The sequence below is a fragment of the Acomys russatus genome, chromosome 22 (genome assembly GCF_903995435.1).
Source record: "Acomys russatus chromosome 22, mAcoRus1.1, whole genome shotgun sequence".
Classification (NCBI taxonomy): domain Eukaryota; kingdom Metazoa; phylum Chordata; class Mammalia; order Rodentia; family Muridae; genus Acomys; species Acomys russatus.
Genome location: NC_067158.1, coordinates 42085488 through 42103034, shown reverse-complemented (window position 1 = coordinate 42103034; position 17547 = coordinate 42085488). Strand labels below are relative to the sequence as shown.

The following is a 17547-nucleotide window of genomic DNA, read 5'->3' as shown; positions in this document are numbered from 1 at the left end:
CAATTTTTATTAGTGTTTGGTTATGTATAATTATGTCAAATATGAGACTGCAATTTAGATGGAACCGTATTAGCCTGATCATGCAGAATGGTGATACTGTATATTTGACATCCTGCGTGTTTTATGTATCTATAGATTTTTCCCTCTAAACCATAAAGAATCGTTTAAAGATAATTCAAAGGTTATTTATAATGCTTTTCATTTTAAACATGGGAATATGCATAGTCAAAAAGTGGAAAATACTGAGTCAGGCATAACCTGAAAGGGATGGAAGTTCCCATCAGGACTCTCTCTGGTGTATTAGACTCTGTCTTGGGCCCTTTTGTGTATCAGCTCATCAAAAGCAAGCTCTTTCACTTTCCTGGCTAGATAAGTCAAGCCCAGAGAATTCAGGCGAGTTTAATCTATCTAATGCCCCGAACTCAAATCCACAATGTTATTGCAAATCTTATCCGAGGGAGTTAAATGAAATCTATTGTACAGAGGGCTGTGAGTGTGTAATCCTACCATGCTATTTGATTTCCACCACTATACCGAGAGCTTGAGATAATTAATAAGGCGAGGTGATGATGTTGTCTCACAGTTTTGTGGGTTTCAACCCATGCTGGTTGGCTCTGTTGCTTCAGGGCCTGTGGAGACAAACCATCTTGGTAGGGGAATCTACACATTTCATGCAGCAGGAATCAGATAGAGGGGAAGTGACTGGGGTCCTAATGTTTCCTTCAAGGGCATCCCCCTGATGACCTAACTTTCTCTCTCAGGCCCTACTTCCTACAGGTACCACCACCTGGCAATAGCTTCGCAGGCTTGCTGTCAAGCCTTTAACTCATGGGCCTATAGTAGACACGTAAAACACAGCCTATATAAAATTAGTAGTGTATTTAATGGGACAGTATAATTATTCTTTTCTTTTCTGACTTTATAGTGGTAGTTAGAATTCTCCAGAGAGACAAAGACAAAAGAGGTTTTACACACACACACACACACACACACACACACACACAGACACACACACACACAGTGATTTAGTGATTGATTTTTGTATGTAGCTTGCAAAGTCTTAGAAGTTGCTGAAATCTGCTGCCTGTAGTCTGAGACTCAAGAGTCCCTACAAGGCTCCACTGACGACAAAGCAAAGACATGAGAGCCAGCAGGCTGGCCGTGTAGATTCTGGTATCAGTCTAAAGGCAGAAGAGCCAGGCCCAGCTAAGAGATCTCCAGGCAGAGAGAGAATTCTCTCCCACTTTTGCTCTCTTCACGCCTTCAGTGGCTTGAGTAAAGACTTCTTTGGCTTTGGGAAGGATTGCCTGGTTCACTATAGCCTGCTGATTGAGATCAGATGGTGACCCATGGAGAAACACCCTCACAAACATACCTGGAGTAATGTCTAGCCCAGTCATGTTGACACATGAAATTGATACCATATCGATTTTCTCACAAATAAGTTCTATTAGGTCTATTTTAAAGCAAAGAAAATTCACCTTTAGAGGTTTGAGGGAGGTTTTTTTATCCAAGTCTCTGCAAGTTCATTCATGAGGGGACTTTTGGAACCTGCACGGAAGCCTTCTGAATTCTAGTATAACATTCTTTCCAGATTGTTTCCACTGGAGACTCTACAGCAGCTCTAGTTCCAATGAGGCCTGAGTTCTTGCTAAGAAATTTCTGTTCAAGGCTGTAGAGGTAGATTAATGTTTAATAGAGATTGCTACTCTCTTAGAAGACTAGGGTTCGAATCCCAAGACCCACATGATTGTTAACAACTGTCTCTCATTCCAGTTCTAGGAGATCCAGCTTCTCTTTGGGGCTCTATGGGAACCAAGTATATATTTGGCGCACAGACATGTACATGAGCAAAACAACCATGCATATAAAATAATAAAATAAGCTAAAGAAACATACATTTGTAACCCTGTTATTCCCTGCTGTCTTTCTCTTTCCTGCATAAGGAAATCACGATGTGAAAGTGACTCATCCCACAGCGGTGGAGCCAGGCCATGATCAGCCTTGTCTGATCCCAGCATTCACCATCTTTCTTCATTCCCTGATGAGGATAACAAAGTCACTTCTTGGGATGAATGACCTTAATTCCTCATCTTTCCCCATGAATATCTGTTTTTCCCACCTTATATTTACACATTGTTCTCTGATACAGCTTCCTAAACAGCTTCCATTTTACTAACATACTTCAAAATTTGGTTACCAAAACATCCAAATGTCAACATTTCCATGCTGAAAAAAAAATGTAAAATTTCAATCCTGGAAAAAAAGTTATTTTCTGGTTTTTGTAAATAATCATGATTTTAAAAAATGTATTAGATTTTGAAAGCAATGATAACTATTATACACAGAGCAAAACATAGTAGTTGTGTTTTATAGCACATATAATTTAGTTATGCATATTAATTTTATCTTTAAAATGATTTAGTGAGTTTATACCTGATGGTTCATCTGCACATACTTTAGAAAATACTAGCTTTATGAGGGTAGGCCTTCTGTGCATTTTGTTTATGCTTGTACTCTAGAATGTGGCCCATAGCAGGAGTTCTACAAATATGTGTTATAGTTTCTGCTTTGCTTTTTAATTTTATCAGCATGGCACATACTTACTTTAATCATAACCTTTATAACACTGCTTTAAATTTACAAAACAATTGATCGCTACTGGAGGAACTGCATCTCAGTGAAGAGACTTTGTCTTCGATATTTTCAAATTGTATTTTATCTCTCTGTATTGACCTAAACCTTAAGTAATACACTCCTGTGTCATAGAAGATTATTCTCCTTGGGTCCTACTTGGTAGCCATTGAAATCCTTTCAACAAGCGCACCTTTACAGTCACCTGGTATTACCTGTCTATGAAGTCTATGGCCACCTGAAGGTTATCTAGTCTGAGTGTCTGGTTTCTTCAGAGGTGAGCGCTTGCTGACCAACCATCACTGGAACACAGCTTTTGTCTCTAAGGTTAACATTAAGAATCAAACAAAGCAAGGTTTGAGTGTTCATATGTTGTAACTAACCTTGTTGGGCAGGTACTGATTGGACTCAGCAATGGCCTCGGATAATGGCAAAGTTGTTCTGTCTAACCAAATGGTGCTAAACCAGAGAACACGGGACAATAACACATCCTTTCAGCCTTTCAACAAAGAAAATATTTTGATTAGGATTGTCTTATTAGACTTTTATAAACACTCATTATGTTGGCTTAAGAAATGCACATGTTAGGACTAGAGAGATGCTTCAGGGGTTAAGAGTGGTTATGCTCTTGCAGAGGACCTGAGTTTGGTTCTCAGCATCCATCTTAGGTAACTCACAGTCAATTGTAGTTCAAATCCAGGGGATCTAATGCTGTCTTCTGGTCTCCAAGGGTGTGCGCGCGCGCGTGTGCGCGCACACACACACACACACACACACACACACACGCACACTTAAAAATAAAATCTTAAAAAATGTACATACCAACATCCAAAATGTACATGCCAAGGAACATGTCAAAATTTCTTTTTTAATAAATCAAAAATTATTTACACTCACATGTATTTGATTATTTGTTTCAAGTGCTCCCACCATCACAGAGACATGAACAAATCCTCTCAAGGATCGTCATGAAAAAGAGACTCATAAATCCTTTAGCCTAATTCTACAATTGATCCCCTAAGAAAAGTTAAATAGCACCATTGTTTGTAGATTGCTAGATCACCACAAAGATAATTCTTTTATAAATACAGATGGCACCCTTGTGGAAATGACATGACAGTAAGTAGATGCCAGCAGAAAAAAAAATAAATAAAGTGACATGCCGATTAGCTAGCTACACAGAGTAAAGGAGCACTATGCTTCTCCTTCTGAGTAATGGCTTATTTGAACTCATGAAACCTTGAGTTCATTTTGGCTTTTAATACTTGTTCTTCTTAATATTAAAATGTAAAATAATAAGAATTTGATTGTCTTGAGCACAAAGTGCTCATCACTTGCTGGTGGGGAATCAGCCCGTGGAAGTTTCCTACTCTCTTCCCACCCAAGGCCCCCATTTTTTTTTCACCTCCCGGTATCACCTGATAAAGCTACAGCAATTGCCAGAAAGCCAAAAATACAGCAATAGGCTCATGAGGACCAAAATATAAATCAGTGAATATGTTATCAGCCAGTTGTTGATATTGACAATATCAATTTTGACATTCTCTATTTACTGAGGACCTAATATGTATCACACTGAGGATCCAGTATGTGTCACCTCATGGAAGCCATCCCAGATGTGGCTTCTTGCTGGGACTTTTTTGTTCCCTGTGCCTTCTGGGTTTCCGAATTGCCACCCCATCTCTCCTTCCAACATCAGTTTAACAAAAATGTATAAAGAGGAGCAATCCTGGGCACCCCAACCACAACGTGAAGGTGGTTCACATATCAGCACTGAATTTCCCATGTTTCATCTTCTGTTTGTTGGTGGATGGAATGTCGAGCAATGTTGCCTAACCTCTCAGAAACAGCACGTGAATAATCCCGTAATCAGTGTAATGTATTCTGCTCTGGGAGTAATCAAGTCATTGAGCTTTGAAGTAAGATCCAATTTTTGGAAAGTGGCTGATGAATGCAGTTTCGATATTCAGAGGAGGCTGATGTACCTGGACTATTTGGGTCTTCTGGTTGAATAGGAGGAAAAAAAGTACTTGAGGAAACTCAAGTGGACTATTCTAAAAATAATCTAAGTTTCGGGATACATTTTCCTAGCGGCATAGTATGCAATTGAGATTTTAAAATTAAATGTGTCTGTGTGCTTTGGATTTTTGGGTTGCTGAGAGAGAGAGAGTGAGCGAGAGAGCCCGCTTAGCTGGAAGGGGAGGGGGATGGAGGAGATGTGGCCAGTGCTGAGTCTGAGGATCTTACTTTTCCCTCCTAGGCTGCTCTTCCTCTGGATCTTTGCAAGGTAGGGTCCTTCTTGGTATTCATGTCTTGACTTAAAAGTTCCTGCTTCAGACGTTTCTTCCCTGAGCTTATTTCCTCTACCATAAGCCATAAAGCCAGTCTCTCTCCCATCCCTTCCTCTCCTCCCTCTCTTTCTTCCCTCCTTCTCCTTTCTCTCTCTTCTTTCCTTCCTTCCTTTTTTATCAACCTTTTCCCTTCCCTCCCTCCCTCCTTTCCTTCTTCCCCTCCCTCCCTTTATCTCCTCTCCTTCCCCTCCTGCCTTCTTTCATTTTTCTTTTTGTGTATGCACACTTGTGAGGGCGTGGAGATCAGAGAACAAAATTTAGAGTCACAGTAAGATTCCAGCCAATCTCCTCCTGCCCCCTCTCCCCTACCCCCCCTTTTGACTTAGATCTCTTACTAATATGCAATTCACAAAGGCTATCAAGCACGACTGAGGGCTCTGCCTGCCTCTGTCTCCCCAGCACTTGTTACAAACATGCGCCACCACACGTGGCTTTTTAATTTTTTTCTTTCCGTGTTGAGTTCAGGATTGAAACCAGGCCTTCATGCTTGTAAGGTGAGCACTTTACCATCTTAGTCATGTCCTTCTTCTTCTTAATTATCGCCAGGAAAAATCCTTGTTTAGCCTCCTCGGGAGATGATGAGCTCCTGGATAGAGAAATATGGGGCTGTTTGCCATGGTATTCACAAGTCATGCTGTAGTTCTAGACACCTTGGGGACACTGGTGAAGGACTGACTTACTGAATGAATGCTTGATTCTAACCCAGGGGTTCCACAACTCCGGGACATAGGCAGCTGCCTCCACCTGTCAGGCACATTGCTAAGTGATTCCAAGGACCACTTCTTATTGGTATAGCAAACCAGCTCTACGGAATCATACAAAGGGGTCAGGCTCACTAGAACCATCTGATTCCAGGTGGGAGGCTGCAGCTAATTGGGCAGCCTCGGTTCCCAGGCAGGCTATAAAACTGATGGTCAGGTGAAACGTGGCAACGTCCCTGCGTTAGGCTTTTTATTACTTAGGACATTCAGTTCAAAATTAACTCCTCTTCGCCAGTATGTTCTATTCTTGATTCACTTGGCTTAGCAGTCTGAACCCCCATTCTAGCTGGAGCCCTTGGGTGTTCCACAACTCTCACTCAACCCCTCCTTTGATCACTCTGCCTGGCTTGCTTCTGCGTTTTTTTTTTTTTATTTCACACTCTCATGTCCTTTACTTCCTTCCTCTCTTTGTCCCTCCCTTCCTTCATCTCCTCTCCCCTTTCTGCTGCTTCTCTCACCCTCCATCTCTCTCCCCATTTTCTTCTGCCTCAGAGAGTGTAAGCAGAAGCTTGCCCTACGCTGTCTTCTACGCCCAGGAGGAGTGCGCTCAGCCCATGTTCTCCCTTCTACTTCACACTTACTTTCTAATATTAGAAAAGTAACCGTGAAATACATACGTACAAATTTTTGTGTTGAAGCTGAAAATGTTTGGACTCATCATCTGTGGCTTAACACCTCTTCATGATATCGCCCACCCCGAGAGTGTGCTCCTGAAAGTATTGCACGCTCACTGCCAGCCACTGAGATAATGCTTCCTGGGTGTATCTAGGAGGTGATTTGGCTTTCAAGGGAACAATTAACAGAACTATTTTAAGAGGTCATTTGCTGTGGAAGGTGGGGGAATTGCCTGTCCAGGGGAATGAGAAATGTTTAGATGTTGGCATTCCCCCCCCCCACCCTTGATTACACCATGGTCCTAGAATAATGGCTTTTTTTTTTTTTTTTTTTTTTTTTTTTTTTTAATAAGAAAAGGAAGAAAAGTTGCCATGGCCCTGCAGATAGGAATCACTGCTGTGATGCTTTCCTGGTTTGGAGAAAATCTATACAAGTGTGGGTTTTAAAAGAAAGCTGCCAGAGCAAACCAGGGCCAAATGGGTGCACATTCCTTAGTTTTTGTTTCAGTTTTTTTTAAAAGTAAATACAATGTTTCTCCCAGGTCTATTCCATAGGGTAGCCACCAAATGTGATTTTTCCATGTCAAAGGGTTCTTGCTGAAATACACTGGGGAGTCATTCTTAATGCTGTTGTTGACATTTCCTGTGGGTACGTGATGTTGAAAGGGAACATTAGTTCACGTCCTTATTGTTTCTAGAATGTATACAACTATGGACTATATTTTAAGGTAATAATGAAGTATATTTCTTTGTTGGCAGTGGTGGAGAGGGCTAGTCTGAGACACGGTCTTACTATAGAACCCAGGCTGGACTCCAACTGTAGGCAGTTGTGCTGCCTGAACGTCTTAAGTAGTGGGATCATATATGTGAGCTATCAGGTGTGGCTTGACACTGTTAGGTTCTAAGTTAACCTAATCCAAGACTCCTAAGGTTTACGTGGCTATGAAGACAAGAAAAAAAAAATATAAAAAGGCAGCAGTGCTCTCCTCTCTTTGTAAGGGACCTTTGTGTCCTTCTGTCTTTTCTGTTCCTGGCTGAGAGATGAGGGAGCACTGGGGCTGTCACCTTCCTCAGCAACAGCTGCTCTTGTCTCTCCTTGAATCCCTGCATGTGACTTGCACCGCAACTCATCAGTGTCATTTTGCAGACGACAGTCCTAAAACTCAGAGGTGATGTGTATAACTTGTGTAGATCACTCAGTGTGTAGGGCAGTGGAGGGCAGGACCATGGTGCAGAGCCCCATGTCAATTCCATACTCTAAGGGAGCTTAAGACATTTACATAACATAGCATGGTATTTCCAAATAGCAACATCCTACCATATGCTTTATATCATCTTTAGATTACTAATAGAATGCAAATGCTGTGTAAATAGTCTTTAGGTTATATCACTGAGAGAATTATGACAAGGGAAACAGTTCTGTGCATATTTAGTACAGATGAAAGTTTTATTTTTCTGGTCTGTGATGTACTGTTCAATTTATACATGTATTATCCATTAATGTAGAGGGCTGGTATGTATGTATGTATGTATGTATGTTGTAGGTATGTATGTATATATGTATGTAGGCTATTTGTTTATGCATCATCTATTATCTATTTATCTATCTATCAACTATCTATCATCATCATCAATACCATCATCATTATTTGTTACATTTATAATCTATCTATCTATCTACTCTATCTATCTATCTATCTATCTATCTACCCATCCATATTCTAGCTCTATGCTGACTCCATTCCATAATGTGAAACATAGCTGGAGCCCAGTGACAAATATTTCTTGACATGAGATGGAAATAAAATCTATATGAATATGCAAATGTCCCTGCAATTCTTCACCCCTCTGCTCTTTTCCAGAGTTTTATCAATCTTGCACATGTATTTACCTGCTTGCTTGCTACCAGAATGTCTCCTCACATCTGAATATGAGCTCTGTGTGGGGAAAGGTCTTTAGGTCATTTGTCAACCACTGTGGATCTACAGTAGATGCTCTGTAAATATTTGGTGAAGGAATAAATTGTCTAATGCAAGTTTTTACTCTGGCTTCGGCTTCCTGAAAGCTCCTCAGATTACTTTCTTTACTCGTCTACTTCTCTCTCAGGAGTAGTTAAAATCTACTCAGGGCTGTAAATAAAGAAAGTCTACATTCCTAGCTATTCCATGTAGCAAACCCTGAAGTGTGAGTGCATGGGGCTGGATGCATCACAGAGACAGCTCTGGGGTCATATACATGCAGAAGTGAAGCCACAGGGACAGTATAGAAGGTCACTACTCTACTTTCTGCTTCACCTCGTGACAGTCACAGCACAGATCTTTTCTGCAAAATTCCAAAGTCCCCTCCCTCCCAGTGTCAGCTCCTGTGCCCATCTTCCCAAGCTACACCCTGCTAGGCTCCTTAACTTGGAACAGAAAGATTTCAGTATCATTAATGTTCCCTGCAGTCCTCCATACCCCATTCTTCAGGGAGTCTTTGCTTGTCTGGATCCCCCAGGTCTGGTAAACTGGGTAGGCTATTGTGTGGTGCTTAGGCAAGAGTAAAGGGTTGAAAATGGATTTTTTCATCTTTGAAATTTTGCAAAATATCTGTTACTACATTTTTTTTTTTGCCCTGCCTGCCCACTCCTTGGAGTTCACATCCCTTACTTCTCTCCCCTCCTCTCTGCTTCTCTTTCTCTCTCCACATTTGCCCACATCATGACTCTTTGGCAGAAGAAGGATTTAGTGAGGCAGGTGACAACCACCTTCACTGCTGCAGAGCCATCCAAAAAGAGCCCAGCACTGCGACCCCAGGAGGAATGCCGAGCTGAGTTGAAAGGCATTCTGCCAAGATACACCACCCCCCCTCCCCACCACAACTGGAGACAGAAAGAGCCAGCCCTGATTGGATTAGTACTGCCCAGAAGCACTTTAATCTCAACTCTGCTGCTTCCTGGGGAGGGGAGGTAGTGTCTGACTTGTGGGAGGTGGGAGGCGCTGAGATGCTGAGCTTCATAGCAGCTAGGGCACCTGCAGGGAATATTAAAGCACTCTCTCCAGAGATAAAACAGAGGATCCCAAAGAATGAGTCTGTGGATGGTCTGGATCCTGTGGGTTAAAATGTTAAAATAGGCTTTGAACACACACAGCCTGGTGGTGGCAGGTTGTACATCAGGAGCCAGTTCTGTTCAGAGTGAATGGACACTTTGAAGGGTTCGATATGAAGGGGGTTGAGGCGAGAGCTCAGTCAGTAAAGTGCTTGCTTGGCAATTATGGAGACCCGAGTTTGATACCCAGAACCTAGGTTAAAAAAAAAAAAAAACCAGGCACAGTGATGCGCACTTATAATCCCCAAGCTGGTGAGCTGGTGAAAGATGAGTCCTGGGAGGTCATTGGCTAGCCATCTCAGCCTCCTAGTGAGTCCCAGGGCACTGAAAGATACTGTTTCAGAAAATGTGTACAGCTACTGAGGAAGGACATCTGAGGTTGTTCTCTGGCCCACATATGCATGCACACAGGAACACACACACACACAAAAACACACACACAGGTACACTTTATATTGGGTGTGCATAGATGATAGGAAGATAGAGGTTTAAAAACGAAGGCTGGATTATAAAGAAGGATATCTGTTAATAGCCAGAAATTTCAAGCTAGAACGAGAAAGGAATGGAAGAAAGCACGAACGAGAGAGAAACAAACTAGGGAAAAAAGAACGGAAGGGGTATTTGCTGATGTCTAATGTTAAGGTAACTGAATTAATGAAAATCATTTTTAGGAACACAGTTTATTTGTTAGACCACTCAGAATAAATAATAAAACAAATCACAACAGATCGCATGTACATACAAAGTGAAACTCAAGAATGTAATACATTCTCTGTCCAAGTGGGATAGTCAGTCTGTGTAGAAGGAGGTTGCCCATAGCTCTGAGGTGAGAGTGGGTCCGGAGAGGCAGCGACCCTAAAGGCTGGACCACTTGTCCATCAGGCTGAGTGAGAGAGAGAGATGCCAGGACTAAGATGAAAGAAGCTGGTCCAATGAGAGACAAAGGGAGAATGCATGGCATTGGTGCCTGTGGTGGGTTTTATCAACTCGATGCAGGCTCAAGCAGGGGAAGAGTCATTGCTAGGACATTCTTAGCCATGTGGGGACCTTCCCAGCAGGGGGAAAGGTTTGGAAGCCGGGAATAGACTACTGATTTCTGGAGTGATTCCCCCTGCCTCCCACCTCTTTTCCAAACTCTCAAAGTATTTAATCTCCATTTTTGAGTACAATGTGCTTTAAAAATTTTTGCTTAATTTTATGTGTATAAGTGTTTTACCTACATGTCCAGAAGTACCATGCATGTGCAGTACCCACAGAGGTCAGAAAAAGGCACTTGATCTCTTAGAACTGCAGTAATAGAAGATTGTGGGCCACTATGTAGATGCTGAGAACCAAACCAGAGTCCTCTGAAAGAACAGCAAGTACCCCTGACTGCTGAGCCATCTCTTGAGTTCCTAATCTGCTTTTAAAAATAGTTTTCATTTATCCATGGAGCATTTATAGACACATATAGTCTATTTTGGTTACATGTATCCTTACTCCTCTTTTTCTTCTGGATACTCCACCTCCCAACATTTCCCCCTTCCAACTTCATGCCTTTTTTAAAAAAAATCCAATTTTTCCATTAGTGGTGTCCCCTGCACTCAGGTGTGGGGCATTTACTGGAGCATGGACAACTGTCTAAGTAGGTTTACCTGTCAGTCAACATCATCTGGAGTCACCAGAGAAGGAATCTTGATTATGGGATTGCCCAGATCAGATTAGCCTTGACCATGTGTATGGGAGAAATTTTTTGACATAGTATGGCCCTGTCCTTTGTGGGTGGCACCATTTCCTCAGCAGGTTGCTCCTGCTATGCTAGAAAACTAGCTAAGCATGGGTCTATGTGTGGACCAGCAAGCACTGTTTCTCTGTGGTTTCTACTTGACTTCCGGTTCTGACTTCCCTTAATGATAGACTGTGACCTGGAAGTACAAGGCACAAATAATTCCTTCCGTTCCCGAGTTGCTACTTGTCAGTGCTTTACCACAGCAACTACAACATAAATCCACTAGTGGCCATATTCCTGAAGAAAATGCCTCTCTCTTCCCTGACAGCCATGAGCTCGGAGTAGCTTCTCAGTGAGGAGCAGACCTTGTGAGGCCCCTCCCTAGTCTGTGCTAGGACATTGTCTAGCTTGATCTTCTAAAAGTCTTATGCCAGCAACAACAGATGCTCTGAGCTCCCAAGGACAATGACTTTGTCATGTGCAGAAGACACTGATTTACAGGGATCGTCCTTAAACTCGGTCTCTCACAAGCTTTCCGCGATCTCTTCCTTAACGTTCCCTTGGCCTTGGATGTGTCGGGTGGGATGATAGGAGTCCAGTTAGGACTGAGCACTGGGTCAATTCTTATGAAAACAAAGCAGGAGACCTAACAAGGAGACAGGACCGTATCTCTCAAGAATGGAAATGTCCTGTCTTCCTGTGTTCCAGAGATGAACACACACAAGTTAAGCAGGAAAAGTTACCTGGGAAAAGCAAGGTGGAAATCCATAGCTATTATTTTTGTAGCCTCTAGCTACAAAAGCTAGCAGGTGAAGCTAGTCTAGAGACCCAAAGTGTGGGTGGGGGGGAAATGACATTTTTGCATTTTTGTCAGGTAGGCAATTTAAAAATAAACTTGAATTCAATGTATGCCATTAATGCTAGAGGTTGTGTTACAATAATGCAAAAAAAAAAAAAAAAAAAAAAAAAAAAAGCCTTCTTTTCACTGGAAGTTAAAAAAAAAAAGCTATGTTGTAGGGGGTGGGGAATCTATATAGAGCAGGCTTCTATGACTGTGACAGCAGCCCACAAAGCCACTGAAATCAAACCAAGACTGCACCCTGCAGAATTAGCACTGTAACCTATGTCAGAGATGTGCTATTATCCTAATCAGCTTTTGGATTCTGTCCAGTCCCATTAGTAATTCCCATGTTGATTGCTCTGTTACTCGTGAACGTTAATTGCTTCTAAATCTCTTTGGATGTTCAGATGCTTGGGGGAAAAATTCTGACTGGCAAAGGTGCGAGTTTTATTAATGTGGATGCAAACAGGAAATCTGCTTAGAGACACAAGTGAAGTGTCTGTGACTGAAATGCTGTAAGTGGCAGGGGTAGCATCATTCTTCAAATGTCTGTTCTATGTTAGTAGTGTGTGTGTGTGGGGGGGAATGGAGCACAGCTTTCCAGAGATATCGGTGGTGTTCCTTCAAAGCTTGAATGCATTTAGATCTGCCTAGATAATCAAGTTGTGTCCTGAGGGTCCCTACTTCACTTGGTATGGAGTGGTGACCTTGGGACCTTTGAGGTAAATTTGTGCTTAGTGCTATTAAGTCAGGAGATGCAAAGAGATTTGGATATGATTTGGTCTCCCATCCTCTCATTGGTCTCCTTAACTTATGAAATAGGAGGGGCCTTGGAAATTTGCATCAGCATCTTACATACTTCACATATTGGGAAACAAAGAGAGGATCATGAAGAGGAAGAGGTGAGGGTGTGGGTGCGAAGAGGCTAATAAAGAGAAGATGGCCCAACTTTTGTTCCAGTGATCAATAAAAGAAAAGAAATGATAAAATGGATATTTATTACACTTTTTTGGGCAACCATTTCACTGAATATTAGTGAAGTTTCTGTTTTTTTCTTTTGGGTGGTGCAAAACATATTTATTTTCCAGTATTGACATTCATTCATTACTAATTTCAATGATACCCTAGTAAGAGAGCAAAGTGGTGGATAGAAAGGAGACCCAAGAGTGTTCATGTTCTGTTGGTTCTGCATATGGTTTCTTTTGGTCCTAAATTTAACAGAAACCAAATAAACCTTGCTTGGCTTCTGTTGTAGTAAGGGGACATAGAAAAACGAAGAGATGAGCCATATATAACAGGGGTGTGTTAAGTTTTAGAAAGGAAGAGAAGACAGGGAGGCAAAGGGTATGTGATGGGATGGGTTGCAACTCTTTTAGAAGTGGTTGGAGGAGGGCTCAGTGAACGGGTCTTTGGACAGTGGTCCTATGAAAGAGATGGGGTAACTCATAGTGGAGGGAAAGAGAGTCTAGACGTGGGAAAGTACTTCGATATGTAAGGAGAAAAGAAGTCAGGTTGCAGAGTGAGTACAGAGAAGGGCATGTTAGACTGTGACCCTGACATCACGGGCATGGGAGACTCTAGATACACATTTTCCAAGAGAACTATGTTTTATTATTTCTGATAGCATGGCCCATATGTAAAACACAACCTCATCTTTTTCAAGAATTCCTCCTGAAGGTACTATCTTTCTGAGACAAATGTCCATGACTCACCAGGAGCGTCCAGAAACTGACAGAACATTCTGGAAGGTTTTGATCATAGTAGTTGCATCTGTATTCACATCATCAAACCACAGGATTAAAAATTTCCTGATGTTAAGACCTGTGTCACGCACAGTTTTGTGTCTTCCAAGAAACCACATGTGGAGATAAACTCACTTGCAGTAACAACAAAATAAAAAAAAAATTTTTTTTTGATGTGTGAACAATGCCCTGTGAGTGCTGGAAAGGACGCGATGTCTTAGAAAGATTTGTTAAAAATACCCTTCTAAAAATATTGTTGTGAGATAACATGTGAAGCATTCTGACTCCCTTGGAATGTACTTTAAACACAAGTCCATATGCCGAAATGTGAACAGAAGTACAACAAATTGAGCAGTAGAAACATTATTTTCAGGCCAAATTTTAGTTGGATGGTTGGATGTTGTCTATCTTATTTTCCTTCCATGTTTGAAACACAGCACTGGAAGTGTTTCCTACCTTCTCATGCCTCTAAAGGGATGTCGGGGTCTGGGTTCATCAGACCACGGGCCTTCCCTCACCACTGTTTTCCCTAGAGTAATGTGTGTAAGTAGACATTGTGCCAAGAATTGCATGGGAATAAGTCTCCACGGGAAGGATGGGTGATAGTGCTATGTTGTGATGTGGAAGACCAAGGTTAAAATTCTGCCTTCCCCTTCCCCCACCCCCACCCTCTTGTTATATTTCAAAGTCCACATCTGCAAAGTGGGGGTAACATAAACCTACCATCTGCCTTTCAGGTTTTTTGCGAAAACCAGTGAACTAATATTGGTAAAATTGGAGCCCCATGGATGAAGGGTACTTTGTAAGTATAACACGTTCTTGTCGTCATTTTTTCTATGCTCCAAACTGCAAATACCAGATGTCTGTTCTTGCTGTATCAGGAATTCAGTAACATTTTGTTTCATACCCAGATATTGATAACCTGACTGTCTTTGAGGAATTTAATGTCTCTGACCTCTCAAATGTTTCATCTACATGTTGGATATAGAAAAATCATCTTCTACAAGAACAGTAAATTCATAGAAAGTTGACTAGATAATTTGAAATAATAAATGTCTTCACGGTGTGTAAAATGTTACTATAAGCTCTTGATGTAAATTCAAGGTACTTTTATTTCTTTTTCCCTTTCAATTGCATTGAATTTGTGTTTTGAGCCATCAGCTTGTATCTTGGAGGAGGGGCTGGTTTCAATAAGGGTGAGTGAGGTCTTGATGATAAATGTCAGTTAGATGGTTTTGTCAGTATTGTGTTTCCAGACTTGGCTAGAGGAGAGAAGGCAAAACTGAATGACGAGCTGGGTGCAGACCTCCCCTTTCACCCTGGGTTACTGTTCAGGTGACTTGAAGTTGCCTTCATCCATTGGATGGTAAAGGTTGCAAAGCCACACAGTCCCGAGTGGAGCAGAAATAGGATTGTCTTCCAGCAGCAATTTCACTTGAGTTCCTTGTGGTAATGATATATCTTTATTTTCCCAAGTCAGCCAGCATTCTAGAATTGTGTAGTTGACCATGGACTGCCTGGCAGTGACCACTACTTAACCTATGGCTCCTTTTTTTTTTTTTTTTTTTTTTTTTTAAAGTATATGGTACTCTTTAAAATTCCTAACCCAAAGGAATTCAGAAACTTCCTGGAGCCCATTTTATTGCCCAGCCTGGGATTCAGGTATAATGCTGTAGGATTTATATATATTGGCCAGTTCTAAGGGCTCCATCCCACTAATGCTTGAACACCTCCAGAGAAGTAGGAAATTTACCAATAGCATTCATTCTTCCTGAGCTTATAACAAGTCCATCTTCTGGGTACTTTCCTGAATCCTAATTTTACATCCATCCCGACCAAAAAAAAAAAAACCAAAAAACAAAAACAAAAACAAAACCAAAACAAAACAAAACAAAACCCACTTATCACTTATCTCCCCCCTTAAATATGAAACCTTTTCAAATATCAATGATGGTACCTGTCAGGTCATTAGGGGTAGCCTCAGGTTAATTTTTATCTGTAAGGAGAGTCATTGTCACGGTACCCAAAGCCTGTCCCTTTGGAAAGGTTCTCATTTGTTTATATCTTTCTTAACAAGCAGCACCGAGAATTTACCTTCTCCAGGCCCCACTCTGCACCTCAGAGTCAAGAGAGCTAGTCAAAGGTGGAAGAGAGCTACCTCAGAAGATGCCATCTGGAACCAGGTGTGCCCTAGAATTGCTTTGAGCATCAGGACTGCAAGGCTCTCAGCCCTCTGTGAGGTGCAGATGACTGACAGGGAGGAAGTTTGTTTTGGTTAATAATACAATCTACTTGCCTCCTGTAGACACAGCAGTAGCTTACTAATTCGTTAGAAGTGATTTAAGGTTGTTTACTGATGTTTTAAAGTAACTGTCAGAGTGAAAAAAAAAAGTTCACACTAAATGAGACCACTCACCTACTTCAGAGTTGTTGTTTATTTTAAGCTGAGTGTATAAATAATATATTGAGATCCGAAGGGTGATTTCAAGCATTAGAACGGGAAGCCTCCTGTTTACTAACTGTCATTGGGCTGAAGAGAATTTAAACAGCTCTGAACCTTTTTGTCTGTGGATGCAAAGCATGAAATTAACTTTCATTTCATAGTTAGCAGAAATCATGATGAGGTGTCTTGTTGTCCTGTCTCCTGCCCATCTGGATCTTTTTTTTTTCTATGCAAGACAAGCCTTGGCAGCAGAATGCCTTTTATGTCTCCTTTCAAACAAGACCCCCTTACTTCTACCACAAAATAAGCAGGGACCTGTCTGAACCAGTCAGTCAGCTTTCTCGGATAGAAAGAGGCAGAGTGGAAATATGCTAGCCTGGCTTCCAGGGGTTCAAATCCTGAGTGCTGGTGGGCCTGTCTGAACTCCCCTTCTCCATTAGAAGGTTTGGAACAATAGCATCTACTCCCATTGCTTTGTGGGAAGATGGTGAAACTCCCAGGAGGTCGTTGTGATATGCCTTTAAGGGATCGGGTGTCATAGGTAAGTGACTTGGTATCAATTACTAATACTGTTAAGGCTGGATGCTAAAATATGGCTCAGTTTTAGGCGAATTACATGTACTGCCACAGGAACTGTTAAGATCCAAAAATCCTTCTGCCCCAAAGCCAAAGCACAGGCAAGTTACGTGGCTCGTCTCACCTGTACTGTGGTTAACTTCAAATGTGAGGTCCTTAGGGTCCAGAGTCAGTGCCCTTTACTGTTACCTGTTGGGGAGGAAGGGCCGGTTTGGTTTTCCTCTGTGAGACTGTGCCTCTTACACACCAGGAAGTGAGACATATGTGCTATCTAAAAGCCTGGACCACATTCAGGCCGAGAAAAATCCAAGGGCAGCTTCTTTATCATCGAGGAGGGCTCCCATTGGATAGGGATGCAGCAGACTGTGTGGGTTAATTATGTTTTATGTGTAAACAGCCTGATGATTCTTAGCTGAAAAGCTCTAAATGAAAAGACCTATTACTTGTAATGATTCCAGAAACAAGACATTTGATTCACTTTCTGTCCCCTTTAAACTCAAAAGTGTAATAGCCTATTTTGTAGTACAGGGAGAGCGGAAGAGAAGAGTAGGAAATGTAGGGAATGTTTAATTTTGCGTGATTGCATTTCACACTTGCTGTGTAGCAATGGGGACGTCAGAGAACACCTAGTTTTGATGCTTTGATGGGATGCTCCAGGCTCTGCAGCCTGATTTATCAACTTTGTGGGATAAATCCTTATTAAGCAAATGAACAGAAATGCATTTGCGTTCACATCACTGAAAACACGCAATTTGTACAAACGCTTTTAAAAATTCTATTTACACTATC

At 41.6% G+C, this 17547-nt stretch overlaps 1 long non-coding RNA gene across 3 annotated transcripts in view; it reads left to right on the top strand.

Moving 5' to 3' along the window:
- LOC127205910 (uncharacterized) overlaps positions 1-17547 on the top strand; it is a 145897-nt gene that overhangs the window by 83901 nt on the left and 44449 nt on the right. The window contains exons 2-3 of one of the 3 annotated variants that reach the window (XR_007832707.1): positions 14477-14541; positions 15820-15994. The exons of 1 other annotated variant lie outside the window; for it this stretch is intronic. This is a non-coding gene — a long non-coding RNA (uncharacterized LOC127205910). Of the gene's footprint in view, positions 1-14476; positions 14542-15819; positions 15995-17547 lie in introns of those variants that run through there. One more of the 3 variants, XR_007832706.1, reaches the window with a different exon arrangement.